This window comes from Bombus affinis, chromosome 3, assembly GCF_024516045.1.
Source record: "Bombus affinis isolate iyBomAffi1 chromosome 3, iyBomAffi1.2, whole genome shotgun sequence".
Lineage (NCBI taxonomy): Eukaryota > Metazoa > Arthropoda > Insecta > Hymenoptera > Apidae > Bombus > Bombus affinis.
The window spans coordinates 14,769,710-14,784,687 of NC_066346.1; the positions used below are offsets into that span (position 1 = coordinate 14,769,710).

The following is a 14,978-nucleotide window of genomic DNA, read 5'->3' on the forward strand; positions in this document are numbered from 1 at the left end:
AATGCTCACAGTTTTGTAGTATTTAATATCTTTTGATTTATTCGAGATTTCTTCAAATCTAATACAGAATTCAAAATGTTTCACGTATTTATTATAGTCTATAGATTATGCTTACAGACTTGGTTCATGTATGTACGTATGTGTATTATACATTATTGTATTTAAGAATTTATATGATCGTCCCATGAAATACCTCTAGTCTGTAGGAAACAGTCTGTTGCTACTATGGTTTAGATGAAAGAATATTATGACATGTCGTTTAACTGTATGATACCATCTATTAATGTACCAACGATGACTTTAATGACAGTCTAATAGATATTGCGCTACAACTTTTATCGACGTGACTTATTTCTATGATGCACTTCGACAAGCTGATTTCAGCCAAATCAAGTCAAACGAAGTTTCTTATGTTTAATATTCATATAAACTTACTATGCATGTACGTAGTTTGTTTCAATAGCATCTACGTACTTTAAGAAACTAGTTGATGACGTTGTTTCAATAACACAATCATAGTGGTTTTTAGAATAATCATGATTCGAACGCAGACTATTAGGGGATGATATGTTTTAAGAACAAAAATTATAGTTTTCCCTTCTAAAACATGAGATTGAGATTGAAATAATTTTGAAAGAAGAGCGAAATAATTTTAATTCTTTAACCATTTAACTCTACCTTAATAACAAAATACAAGAACGTGTTAAGTATACATTATTACTAATTTAATTATTTATATCACTAATAAACAATATTCTTAATTCGCAATTCTTATATCATTGAACTATACTATTAATGAAATGATTTTATATAACTTGCAATTCAATGGAATAAAAACATGAATGAAATATTTAAACATACCTACGTACATAGATTTCCAATAATTTTACGTAACTTTATGAATTAAAACGTTATAATATATTTTGCATATATATACGGTATATATCTGTTACATTTATCAAAAATGATTCTTGTTCAATTACATTCGCCACTTATATCGCGGAAGCGTAAAATTATTTCAAACAATATGAAAATAATTTATCGTGAAAAATATTTTACGTATTGTTTCTCGTTTTTATCGTAAATTAAGCACGTTCCCATTTCTTGCCATAAGAAATAATGGATAATCGATAACAATAGCGTAACGAAAGTAAAAATTATTGTTCATTCACGTTTTGAACGTAATTTTATCAGCTGTACTTTTTCAGCTACTTTGATTTTACTTAATTTCAAAGAACATATTTAAATAATAGCTGGCTTAACGTATGAAATATAACGTCGAAATATTACCGCGACTGTCTTGAACAGATTTCCGCCTGTAGATGACTTTAAACGTTTCCGTATCTCGTAATTTGCGAGAAACGAATCTCACATACATTTCTACGAGACCTTGCTCTGTCCACCTTGCAGTTCTTTCCTTGATTGACTTTCAAATTTCCCCCTGGATTCTAGGCTGTTTCTGTCATATAGAGTGAAGAGTTCGCTGGCCCTCGAAGCAAAGAGACAAGCACATAGAAAGTCTGCCTTTGGGGTTGGAAGTAAGCATAATTTACGATACGATGATCTAATCCCTTCATCACGCTTGGAATATACATGGTTGCCTGTAAAAGGACGCAGTTTTATATTCAGCAAGTTGCAAAGAAAAGATCTATGTCATTTTGTGATCTTATAGTACTCACTCGAGAGAAAAGGAAATTTTAATCAACGTTATATAATATTGATGAAATCCAATTGCTGGGTCAAGAAGAAGAGAAAAATATCCTCCGCCATTGATAAGAAATATTTCATTTGACTTTCTGTTTTAATATACTGCGGGCACGAGAAAATATTTGCGCGTGTCCATATTTTCCAATGAACCGTTTTCCTATCAGCTTTTATATTTCAAATCAAATCCTTATAATCGTATGAAAGTACCATTAAATAATACCAAGTTTAATACATGTATCATGTATTTATATTCATATTATTTAAATACCTTTCGTAGTCACTGTATAACTGCCATCTATGGATAACACATAATTGTCTATTTTTTCCTTCTGTAGCCGATATTGCACGACATGCATTATTTATTGATTTGTACGTGTGTCCACAATAGGTAGATTTCTCTCTATGTGTATTCATAAAAAAAATTCGTTGAATTCAAATCAGATGATGGAGGAGATTATTTTATTGGACACGTTTATTCTATCTATTCTATCGAGGGTTCGATTTAAACGTTCGATTTAAATGTTAAATAAAAAGTAGGGTATATCAAATAAATAGGATTAATTTTTGGATCTACGCTTATCAGATATTTTATACTTCTCTCATTAAACATGTACTACAAATTTACGAAGTTTTAGATTACTTCCTTGTAACATTCTCTCTCTCTCTCTCTCTCTCTATATATATATATATATATATATATATATATATATATATATATATATATATATATATATATTTGTATATATATATATAAATATACAAATATGTACATATATATAAGATCGTAATCCGGGGATAATTCAGGGATCTATTCTGTAGTCTGAAAATCGAGTTTTTATTATGGAGTAAATGATAAAATACAAAAATAAACAACAATTAATATGCGTCTATAACAATAAATAATAATTATATAAACGGGAAATAAAAAGTCTTTAGTACAATGTTTACCTGAAAATCGAGAATCGATTTTCAACGTCCTGAGCTACCGATCTTTCTTCTTCAGTCTTTAAAATTTTAAATAACTATTCTGTAACCTTGTCTGTCTCTAATGTAACTCTCTGTCCGTCCGTTCGCGAAAAATTTGCTTCTTAAAATGGTCGTCCATAAAACAAAAGAAGGTCTGTCCGTGAAACACAGCCTGTCGTGCTACCCGTAAAACAAAAAGAATCCCTATCCTACATGAACTCTAGGGAGTTTATACCGCCCCTCGAATGGGGAGTGGAACAGATTCCCTTCAGATCCCCGATTACCGTTATCCACTTCATATATGGAGTTTGAAATCCTTCTTAGAATTATGAAAGGTCCTTTCCTAATTTCTTCCAGCTTATTTCTATTCATTTTTTTTCCGTTATGGGTGAAGACCATATCACCGATTTTAAATTCGTGTTCTCTTCTTTTTTTATCGTATTTTTGTTTGTTAATTTCGAAATTTCTTGTTGAGTTTTTGAATGCTTCTTCTCTGTCTCTTTTTAGGTTTATCTTATTCTCCATTATTTCCTTAGGGACGATTTCAATCATTTTTCCATTCAGTAAATGATTTGGGGCAAACCCCGTTACACTGTGTCTGGTGTTATTGTTTTCTTCTACGCTTTCTTCTGTGATTTTTGTCCAGTTTCTCTTATTTTTGTCTGAATTACATCTGATCCTGTTTACTAATGTTTGATTTACCCTTTTGTTCAGTCCATTGGAGGATGGGCAGTCTGTCGAGGTGAAAATTAATTTAATGTTCCTTTTCCTCGTATACTCTTGAATTTCTTTGGATGTCATTACTGGGTATCGGTCTGCAAGGATAATTTTTATGCAATCAGTTTCTCCTGTCGAGTCTATAAGTTTTATGATATCTTCTGTGTGTTGTGTTTTCGATGTGGACATAAAAACAGCCCTTGAAAAATGATCGATGAGTATGTGCATGTATTTCTTTGGTGAGTTGTTATTGGGTGAAATCGACCTGGGAAATTCAGTGCTTCATAAATCATACAAGGTTGTTTCTTGGGCAGTGGTTCTGGCTTTCTGTCCAATCTTGCGTTACTCCCTTGTGTTTTTCTTCCCTTCGTCTGATATTGCCCCAAGAATCCGATTAAGCCATTTGTTGATTGTACTGTTTCTTTATCGATTTTATCTTGAATGTGTATGGGTAATCCAATAACAATTAGATTTATCCCTGTCTCTTCAGAAGTCTTCCTCCTTACTTCCAATATTAATCATTCCTTTTTTATGGCATATTCAGTGAATGAACCTGAAATGTATTTAAAGTTATAAGCGTATCGTACTGCAGACCAACCTTTATTGCCAGAAACTTTTTGAACTGCCACCTTCCAATTTTCCCAGTTGTATTCTTCATCCTTCGGCAGATTTGTCTGGTACCATTCTGATGCTGTTTTTCCCAGATATTTCTTCAAATTCTTGATCCTTTTTTCATCAGTTTGGATTTCGTATTTTTCGTATTCGGTTTCATACTCATATTAGAGTATGGAAGGGATGCGTATGTGAAATATGAATATTTCATACTCCAATCTGTGGCTTTTTGCGTTCCATCAAATTGTTTTATGAGAAAGTCTGTTCCTTCTCTCTCATGCATGTTTTGTTTCTGGAAGATTTCTAATAATGTTTCTGTTTGAAGATTGGGCTTTTCGATTTCGGTCTTTATTTTCCTTGTGGGGATGATCTCCGATTCTTCTAAGTAAATATCTCGAAACACGAAGTTTAAACTTGTACCGATGTATGACGCTGCCGTTGCGTCATCCATCGTGAGTGCAATGTTTCTGTAATGGCTTACCTTGGTTAAGTTGTTTGCGGCTTTCTTCACTATCGATAAACTGAATAACCGCGGACGATGATCTCTTGCTTGATATTCTGGAGGAAAGACATCACATACTTCATCTTCTGGTTTTCTTATGGATTCTTATGCATTCTATTTTCTCCCTCTTGCGTTCTCGTTCACGGCGATACGTAGCTTCACTTCTAACGGCATGGCGTAGTGAAAATCGATTTGTAAGATGGTAATTTGGTGATAATTCAGGGATCGATTCTGTAGTCTGAAAATCGAGTTTTTATTATGAAGTAAATAATAAAATACAAAAATAAACGACAATTAATATGCGTTTATAACAATAAATAACAATAATTATATAAACGGGAAATAACAAGTCTTTAGTACAATGTTTACCTGAAAATTGAGAATCGATTTTCAACGTCCTGAGCTACCGATCTTTCTTCTTCAGTCTTTAAAATCTTAAATAACTATTCCGTAACCTTGTTTGTCTCTAATGTAACTCTCTATCCGTCCGTTCGGGAAAAACGTGCTTCTTAAAATGGTCGTCCGTAAAACAAGGGAAGATCGGTCTGTCCGTGAAACACAGCCTGTCGTGCTACCCGCGAAACAAAAAGAATCCCTATCCTACATGAAATCTAGGGATCTTGCATATATATATGTATCCTTTTAAAATTCTAAAAAATTATACAGATTCATAAAAATATAGTTAAAGACTTTGTAATATAGCGGTTTTTAAATAAATATATATAGTTTTTAAATAAATGTTAAATTTCTTCCGACTATTCGTATCACATTACGATTATGCTCTTTTAGTTCTATAGCTTACGAAGTTAGTTTAGAAGTCGAGGCTTACCTCACAGGCTTACACAAAAGTATTGGTTGAAGTTTTCCTATCAAAAAAAAAAAAAGTAAAAAAAAAGGAAAAAGTTGTAATCGCTTTAATCCGCAGGTTGTAGTTAACACGTTTGTGTTTCGATTTAAAAGTTAATTCAATTAATCCATAATATCGAAATGTTGCTAACTGTTATTTTATATTTTTTTTATATTATTTGATATTTAATCGTTTGATGAATACCATAGATATCTGATATTTAATCATTTAGATGAATTTCATAGATATGTAATATTTCATCGTTAGATGCGTTCCATCAAAGTTTAATATTCATCCGCCCACGTTCTCTAAGGGAAGATTTCATATAAACTAATATTCATAACGTTTTAAGACATTTATAAAATAATTACGTAACACTTTATGTTAATTTGGAAATTTAAATAAATTAGAGAATTATCAACACCATTCGTTGTTATAACGATGCTTAATAACTCGGAATACAAACAGCTTTCAAGTAATCGGATAAAATTTATCATGCTGCTAAAGTAAAAGTATGATTTATACAAGGTAAAATCTCCTTTGTAAGTAGTGTGATGCTCGTAATGTCAGGCACACGAAGTATACGCGCATATTATATCACGTAATTTCAGCTTTATTCCATCTCTTAATCGTTTGGTTTGAAGAAGCCGTAAGTAACAAGCGAAGCCATAGCGTAAAATAGTTTTATTAAACTTGTAAACAAATATAAGAAATATAGTCGTAGTATCCAACTGCAAGTTCAAATGCGAAAAATAACGTTCGGGAAAATTTGTGACATGGTGAGAAATTTTATACTCATATCCTAAATTGATAACATATATATTATTTGTAGAAAATTATATTTATTTGTATATATGTAAACATAATATCTATTAATGAAAAAGTTAATTAAGAAATATTCTATTATTATTACTATTCGTATCAATTATTTTTCATTTAATAAAAAACTAGTGTACACCAACTCATGTTCATTCTACTGATCTTATTTTTACGGTTCGAAATATATATATCGAATTTCGATTTTCCATCGTGTTTCGCTTATGATTCGTAAATATTAATTAGCATGCGATTAATTGGTGTTATAATTCAGAATGTTCGATATTCATTTACATTTATATTACTTTCACGTTATAGTTAAATATTTAACGTTGGTTAAATATTTTATTATTTGAAAGACTTGTGTCTATACTTCATATGCGACAAAAATTGAGAATTATTCACGTTTTTTAATTTAACGATCCTACTTTTATTTCAATTAAATCTCGATTCTTAAACTTTCATTTATTCGCGTCAAAATTAAATCCTAAGCTTCAATCCTACGCTTCCCTATGTAAAAACCTTTTAATCCTTATTTTTCGAATAGTTTGCGAGAATTTATCTTCGCGCAAGAATTAACGCCACTCAAGTACTAATTGATTCCATCTCCAGAGCGCTTAAGTGACATTCGATTGTCGCTTGAGTAGTTCTTATCCTCGCTGTAAAATACGACAGAATTTCGATTCCTCGATCATTAATTACATTATGAGACTACTTTCTCACGCTTTTCCATTCCACGCCGTGATTCCGCTCGCCTAACTACTCTTTCGTTATAGCGCCGATCAGACTTTCAACAAGGTCACGATTAATCTCGATAATGAAATTTCCATCACTATCGCAATAAAAAAGATTATTCTACGTTAAGCTATATCTTCTTTTTTTAATTGACAGAATGCATCGATACGTTGATCGCCACGTGAATTTTATAGATTTTGGCCAATAGATCGAATAGAAACACAGAGTGTGATTCTACGTGAAAGATAAGAAAGATAGGAAAAACACCTGGTATGATTTATTACAATTAATTTTTTTTCATCCGAGGATCGAAATTGAGGATTTAACCGGTGTACTGAAATTTTTACAAATTTTATTCCACATTTTCCACTCGGTTTTTCACGTAGAATCAGTAATTGCTCGCTTCTGCCGCAATATTTTTCAGCCCATTTACATTATTAAAAGAAACGTTTTACTTTTCCAAGGTATTGTATTACATTCGCGCACTCTTCTCCGACAACGTTACCTAATTCCTTCATATCGTCGGAAATTCCTTGGCCCGTGAGATTTAGCCTATTTTAGCGATCCTGGGAAATTCAATGAATAACAGTCGATTCGATCGATACGTGGAATTTTAAAGTTCGTTCCTCGGTATTCGTGTAATTTCATTATTCGCGTTTCATTCGTTGGGAACTTGCGTTAATTTGTTCGCCAACTGGAGGTTGCATAAGTCCGTCGATTTTTATTTCCACGAACTGTTAAAATAGGATAAAATTTTGTTGCCATAAATTGTATTTAACGTCTTTAGCGGAGTTATCAACCACGAGCTATTGTATAAAGCTTATTACTTATTGTGTAGAACTTTTACTATATCGTAGATCAATAACGTACTAAGATTATGAAAAATAATTTCACGTGGCTGAGATACGACGGAGATTCGGAAGATTTTGGAGATTTATGCTCGTAATATTAAGACTTATGTACGCGACTCGAATATTTATGTATTCTCCTTCAATATCCTTAATCCCTTCGATATGACGTATAAAATTTACAAATTGCCATTTTAACACAATTCAAATATAGTTCACGTGGACTACACGCGAACGATGTGGTTTCGAATTTATTAACTAAGCGTTATACGTTCCTCAATGTGGACATTACTTATGTACATGGAATGTACGATTATAGTTAGAAACGTGGCTGAAAATACAGATTTGTTAATGGTATAAGTTACAGTTGCACAATGATGAGTCATAGCAGATGAGATTACCATAACTTCGAATATAACTTTTATCGTTACAATTCTATGTTAACGTTGTATTTGCATCTGACAGTTTGTTGAATTGCGTGATATCACGAAGATGGCGAACTAAGTTTAACTTGGTTTAAGAATATAAGTTTAACGATAAGTGAAATCTACCAGTTTCTTCTCTTTTTTCTTCTTTTTTTCTTTTTATTTTGCTTATTTCCTTATTTCGTGAGTTTCGTATAATTCTCATCTATCCAGGAATAATTTAAATGTAGAAAACAATTCAACGAAATGAGAAATATACGTTTGTTTCATGTGCGATTAAAAAATTGCATCCGACGAATTTAATATATCAATTAATAAGTATTATATTTGTTTGGAATGTTATTTCTGCAAAATTGTTTAGAATTGTTCTTTGGATATTTAATAATACGTATCTTGTAAGTTAACGAAGATAATCGCGATTTGTTGTTTTTTTTTTTTTTTTTATTAATGTAACTTTTACATACTGCTGTGTCCGCTAAAATAAATTCAGATATTATGGAGGTTTCAAATACGTAACGACAAGAAGATATTGTGCCTGGAAAATAGTAGTAAATGTTGAATATGTCGATGTTAAAACGTCTTTAATATATTCGGTATAAATATATCGAATTTAATTTATTTTCAAATTACATTATTATTTAATGCTCGCGATTAACAACCATTTCCAATTACATATTTAATGATGCATCTATTATCAGAACTTATTAAAACATCGCATCTCATCGAAGATCACGTTATTCTGTGATTGTTTCGTACTCGCTACGTTTTATGTACGTACACGTAATGAGAATTAAAATTTATCGAAGGAGGAGCTGCGGTCTGCGAATAATTTGTTAACAAAAGCGAAAAAAAAGAATCGTGTTAAATCTAACTAAGTATCTCTGTCTGTTGTTACAAATATTACGTTAAAATTGTGTACGAGACGAATAAATCGTAGAGAAATAGGGAATCGAAGAGGCAATTATGGCATAGAAATTAACAGGAAAAAATAATCTTATCTGTTAATTTTTATAGGATAGTTTGCTTTTTAATTTTTATCTATAGGGATAAGAGTAACCATTAGAAATGTAGTATCGTGGGCAAAAGGCCCAAGATATCGGCCGAACCGTATACAAAGTGGCGAGAGCCGTGGCGCCGTCGAGTACATCAATGTGTCGTCGGTCCTTTCAAGTGGACAGTTTTGTGGAAAGAGCCTGCGTGACTCTGGCCACGGGGTTTCGGGACACGTGTTCGATGGGACGAGAAAAAACAAAGAGACGCTAAGGGTAGTGTTAGTTGAGACGCCAGCGAGAACGAATTCAAAAGGCGTGCAGTATGAGTTGAGAAGCGAGAGCGTGCGAGTGCAGATGCCGAAGACGAGAGTTGTAGAGTTGCTAGCGTTGTAGAGAGATCGAGTTGTTAGTTATAGAGTTGCGAGAATGATTTGAACGGAATAAGACTTTTGTGTTTTAGTTCAATTTGAACATTTATCGTTCTCTGTCCATTTAATCTCTGTTATTTTTATTTATCTTAATAAATAGTATTAGGAGAATTTTACAAATCTAAATCATCCTAATCCTATCCTTTTTCCGATACTACAGAAATACTTATAGAAATTTAATGGAATTTTCTGTTAAAATTACATCTACCTTGATTGAAGGAAATTTTAATTAATTTCATTCTTAAAACTCAACGAATCAAAGTAAATGCTTAACATTCGTCATACATTAATTGAATTCGCTAAAATTGATGTACCAAATACATTTCACCATGACGAAAATGTTTCAACGTTTGCATCGATATAATAGCGTTTGTACTGGTGTATTTATCGATGATATGTTTACTTGAAATACGTGAAAACAAAGTATAGCTACAACAGGCTGTTTAAAAACAGAATGTAAATTATTGAACGTACTTTCGTACTGTGACGATAAATCGTGGGGATTGTTAATGAATTATTATGCACTCGGTAATAAAATACGCTTGCAAAATACAACATCTTTTTGCATGGAAGCTTTGATATTAATATTAAATATGCAAACAGGATATACAGCGTGATGAAGGCTATTCATTTAGTTTGCTTATTACTTTATAGAATGTTATAAACGTTAATGTTACGCCACGAGGCTTAACACAGGCTGTATTTTCTAACCGTCACTCGCGGCCCTACAATGTCTCAGTCAGATCGTCTTATCTGACCGCCGGATCATATACAATGTATCGACGAGCGCATAGCTGTCGCCAAGCAGCGAGTTCTCGAAACGTCGAATTTGGTCCGTTACGTTTTCCACGCAAGAACAGACATACGTGATCATAGGCGCGAACGGTGGCGTGACCTAAGTATAGTGGGGGTCGTCTTAAAGATGAGACAAAGAAATCATCAAAAGTCGATCAGTTCCTTGTGACGCGTCGAACGTTACACTTTGAGTCAAATTCTGAACGCCAATTCAAGTCGATCCGCGACATAGCCAAACATTCGCTTATTTTATTAAGTATAATATCGTGCTACGTCCACCAAGAGACTAAGCTCAATTGTAAGAGCCTTGCTCTATATTGTATACATCTATATTATCTGCGTGCGATAAAGTTGTTAATTGTTTATATCTTTTCAATCGTGTAGACTAATTGTTGGAAATATATATTATTATAATTCTGTGACTCTCAGTGTTATACCGCATCAACCACCCCGATTATCCTAACCGAAATACGGGGATCGAACTATTCGTGGTGTCGATTATTCTAATCGTAACGGGAATTTACGACTCTCGTTGACGCGTATTCTAACGACCGCGTCTCCCCGCGATAGCTCGAATTTACATTAACTTCATATAGTTTAAGAAAATTATCACGGAATACACGTCACGTTGCACATGGAACATTTGCGGTGACATTTCAAAGACTGATTAACAGAATGTTATTATTGTGCCGTAGAGAAATACGATTAGTGCGCGGAATTTACTCGAAACTATAGTAGAAAAATGGTAATACGGCGTTTATTTAATTAGAATTTCATTTTACGTTTTAATCATTCTTAAGCAACCTTCCTCTTCTATATTTGTAAAAGAGGAAACGAACACCTCGCTTTTTTTCTTCTGGTAACTTCAATCTTGTAATTTTGCTAATAACTTAACGTTATAATAACTAAGATTAATATATTGTATAATAAAAATCCGTAATTCTTTCGAAGATTGACGTTATGTAAGGGTAAAGCTGTAAGTAAACGTTGGTTTATAGATATGAACGTTAACGGTATAGCAAACGTTTATTAAAGTAATAACGCAAATAATAAATGAAATATTTCCTTAAAAATGAAAGCATGCGTTGATCGAATGCAGTTGATTGTTACGTTTGACAGCCTATAAAATTTTTCTGAGAGTTGTGTTAAATAATGAACGTAAAAAATATTACTTTTTGCATGATTTATCATTAAACATGTTTGTTTAATAGAGCGAGCAAAGCAGTCCCGGAAGGATTTGAGTTCTCATCGACCCTTTCTTCCCAGAAATTACGCTCTTGGTGCAACAATTTCAACAATTTTCAGCAGTTGCCAAAATTATTTTAATACAACTTTCAGCTGAAAAATTGTAAGAAATTGTTAGAATTTAATATTAGGAAAAAACGTAATATCGATGTTAAAAGAATTTATAAAGCGACACAGAAAGGACTTATTAATTTCTCGAAAGCAATTGAAAAGAAAAGCATGTTTCTGTTTTTGGGAAGCTTTTAAAGTCAGGTGTTCCATATTAAGTGCAATTAACTTGCAAATATTTATATTTGCGCAGTTCCTTCATTTTGAAATATTCGCAAAATTTGCTGCATATTTCGTGTTCGTTCCATCCTCCGAAATGAAAATAAAAATTTTTATTCAATGTCTGAATATATTTCATTATATTCCATCTTTCTCATGATCGAAAGTTTCTTCTTCTTTTTAATAATTATATCGTAGCAAATACACAAAGATATTCAATTTTGTACGATAAAACAATTTTTACTGTAACATCGTCATTTCACTATTTTATATTTCACTATTTGCAGATATATTATACTTCAGGTAGTATACATAAAGATGAGACTTTGAAAATATAATTCCAACGAATATCGTCCCAACGAACGTTAATTTAATATTAATAGTTTTCACAACTAACAGTTTAATCCTACGCTCGGTATTTTGCCGACGGTAGTTGGTAAGAGAATATTTCTTTTTAAAAAAATTCGTCTCCCTCATGGCTATGTTAAAGAGAATCAATTAATCATTCAACTGCTTCATCATGCTTAATGTGAAAATCGCAGAAAAGTTATAAATACCTGCTATCAATCTTTACACACGTAACAATTGATTTAAATAATTAACTGCATTATATCCAATTATAAATTGCAGAGTACTGATTAATTGCAAAGCGATCATCTGCTATCGCCAAGATATTAAATGAATTAATATCCTCCGTATCGATCAGTAATTTCATTCTCTGTATCTATATGGTGTTTCCTATTAATAAGTTCGCAATTTCACAACTTCCTAAATACGATATTGATATTATATAATCCTACTAGAAACGAAATACTTTTAATACTTTCCAGATAAATGATTATACACTTTACAAAAGTATCTTTGGTCTGAAAAATCTGCAAATAATCCTTGAATACGTATTCCAGGTAAAATACTCTCGATGTGTATTTTACTCTTCTTTTCTTTTCTTTATTTATTTGTCAAAAAACAAATATATCATTACGTGAAAGTAGCCGATACGATATTTAGAGCATTTCGAAGTTTTCTCTTGGGAGGTTGCAATTTAGAATCCCAAACATTGTTGCAGTAAATCCACGAACAATATACTTAGGCAGAGCGCTCAAATGAAAGCAATAACACTTGTCCCTTGTAGAACTGGAATCGATTTCTCTGCGGCTATTCACCCCTATAAAACATGCAACTGCGGCAGTCTGTTGTGAAATGGTCGATGGGGAATTTGTGATTTCAATTTACGATCAATCGTCCGTTATACTTCACGTCGCTAATACGATAAATTTACGAAGATGTGCAGAAACGGAAAATAGAAAGCGATAAGTTTTATTGCAACGATTAAGCTGCAATTTCCTATAAGTACGCGGAACGCCAAAAGTAAGAAATATAAAAGGCAAATGCTTGCAAGAGAAATGCTTTTCGCAAAAACAAGATATAATAATAATAATATACGTATGTTCGTGCAGTTTGCTACTTTCACGAATACGACTGAATAAACCGAAACGGATAGAGATTTATTTCATCCTCTACGTTTCCTAAACGTTTCATGGACTTTTGCATTTTTAAAATTCCCACAAATGCACGAACATCCGCGATCTAATAATCTAACGATGAGTCCGCTATTTCGGAAGATATTTCTATATTTTGGGTAAATCGTTGCTTTGTAATATTTGACATAAGAGATGCTCGTTAACGAACGCGTAACGTCAGATATCCACGTTTACCGCGACTCTTTCAGGAGAAGAACTTTGCAGCTAGGAGAGTTTTAAGGAACTTTTAATTTAGAAGAATTTTAAAGAACGACCGTAACATGTATATTCCGACGCAAATGTCGTTCCTGATAGGAGAATCACACAGTCGAGTTCAGCAATCGAATCGATGTTCAACAGACGCGAGGGCAGAAGCAGACGAAGAATAAAGAGAGAATAAACACGCACTCGTTAAATCAGCGCAACGAGTAAAGTAGATCTAGCCATTATTCCGTTCTGAAAAGGAAGACGAATGGAAGAGGAAAGGAAGGTTCAAAAGAGCATCGTTCGCTTTGATTATTGACACACGCTCACGCTAATAACGGTCATTGAAAGGCGAACGGAGAATGAGAATTATTGAAACTTGGAAATATCGAAAGCTTGAAGCTTCGCTAATTAAGAGAAGTCAACCGTCATAAACGTCGATGAAGATCCTATCGACGGAAAGTTAGGAAATTTAATCTTTTCCCTTTACGTTTGACTCGAACGCGAACAGTTCGATCTGTTTCTCGTTTGAGGAACGACCTAACGAGTATACAGAGTCTTTCGCGTACATTACTCGTCGGAAGTTTCGAGTCATTGCGCGTTTTTATCAAATTTTGCAGAATTTAAAGAATCGAAGACTTCGCTTTGATAAATTTTTAATTAAAGAAACGTATAGTCGAGTGCAAGCGATTATTGCTGATAACTGTAACATTTATTTTAGTAACGAAATTGACAGGAGATTTGGCATAGATAATACAGGAAAAGTATTTTAAGCTTTCCATATACGAGGGAGAAAAAGTTTAATTATTTATATCGTAAAGTGGCGTCAGGGAAAACCGGTGTCTTATTTCATGAATCTGAGTCTTCTATCGAGTAAACGTTCCTCTTTAATAAAATCTATAACGTGTTAGAACGATACAACAATTTTAGTTATTCCGTAGAGTATTACGACAACAGTCTTGGACCATTTGCATGATGATCAGGATCGCATGGTCAAGCAGACAAGTAAGTGTCACAGTGTAAAAGAAAAATAGTATCGGTGCATGACGTAGGGATGATGTACGGTGGTAAAGCGAAAGCTGAGGGACATTCGAATAAAAAGAAATAATAAAAAGAAAATAGTTATCGGTTATACAATGTGAACAAAATTACGTACGTGTTTAGAGCAACGACGTTGCCTACTACAGTTGTACGGTAACGAGCCTTTAGAATTTAAAGCCTGGATATTACTCTCGCGATGCTCGTCGATTATACGATGGACATTTTTCTAATAGTTTACAGTAAAAATATTCCTACGTCCAATAGATTGAATTTCAAGTTGAAAAATAATATTAGAAAAGACTGAAAACTTC

General features: G+C 32.8%; 1 protein-coding gene and 1 long non-coding RNA gene across 3 annotated transcripts in view; one reads left to right on the forward strand and one right to left on the reverse strand.

Moving 5' to 3' along the window:
• LOC126914800 (A disintegrin and metalloproteinase with thrombospondin motifs 3-like) overlaps window positions 1-14,978 on the forward strand; it is a 62,882-nt gene that overhangs the window by 28,361 nt on the left and 19,543 nt on the right. The gene's annotated exons all lie outside the window — the stretch shown is intronic.
• LOC126914833 (uncharacterized) lies at window positions 1,447-3,619 on the reverse strand. The gene is made up of 3 exons (XR_007709843.1): window positions 2,656-3,619; window positions 1,680-2,002; window positions 1,447-1,601 (listed from the first exon to the last, which is right to left on the reverse strand). It is a non-coding gene; the product is annotated as an uncharacterized LOC126914833 (long non-coding RNA).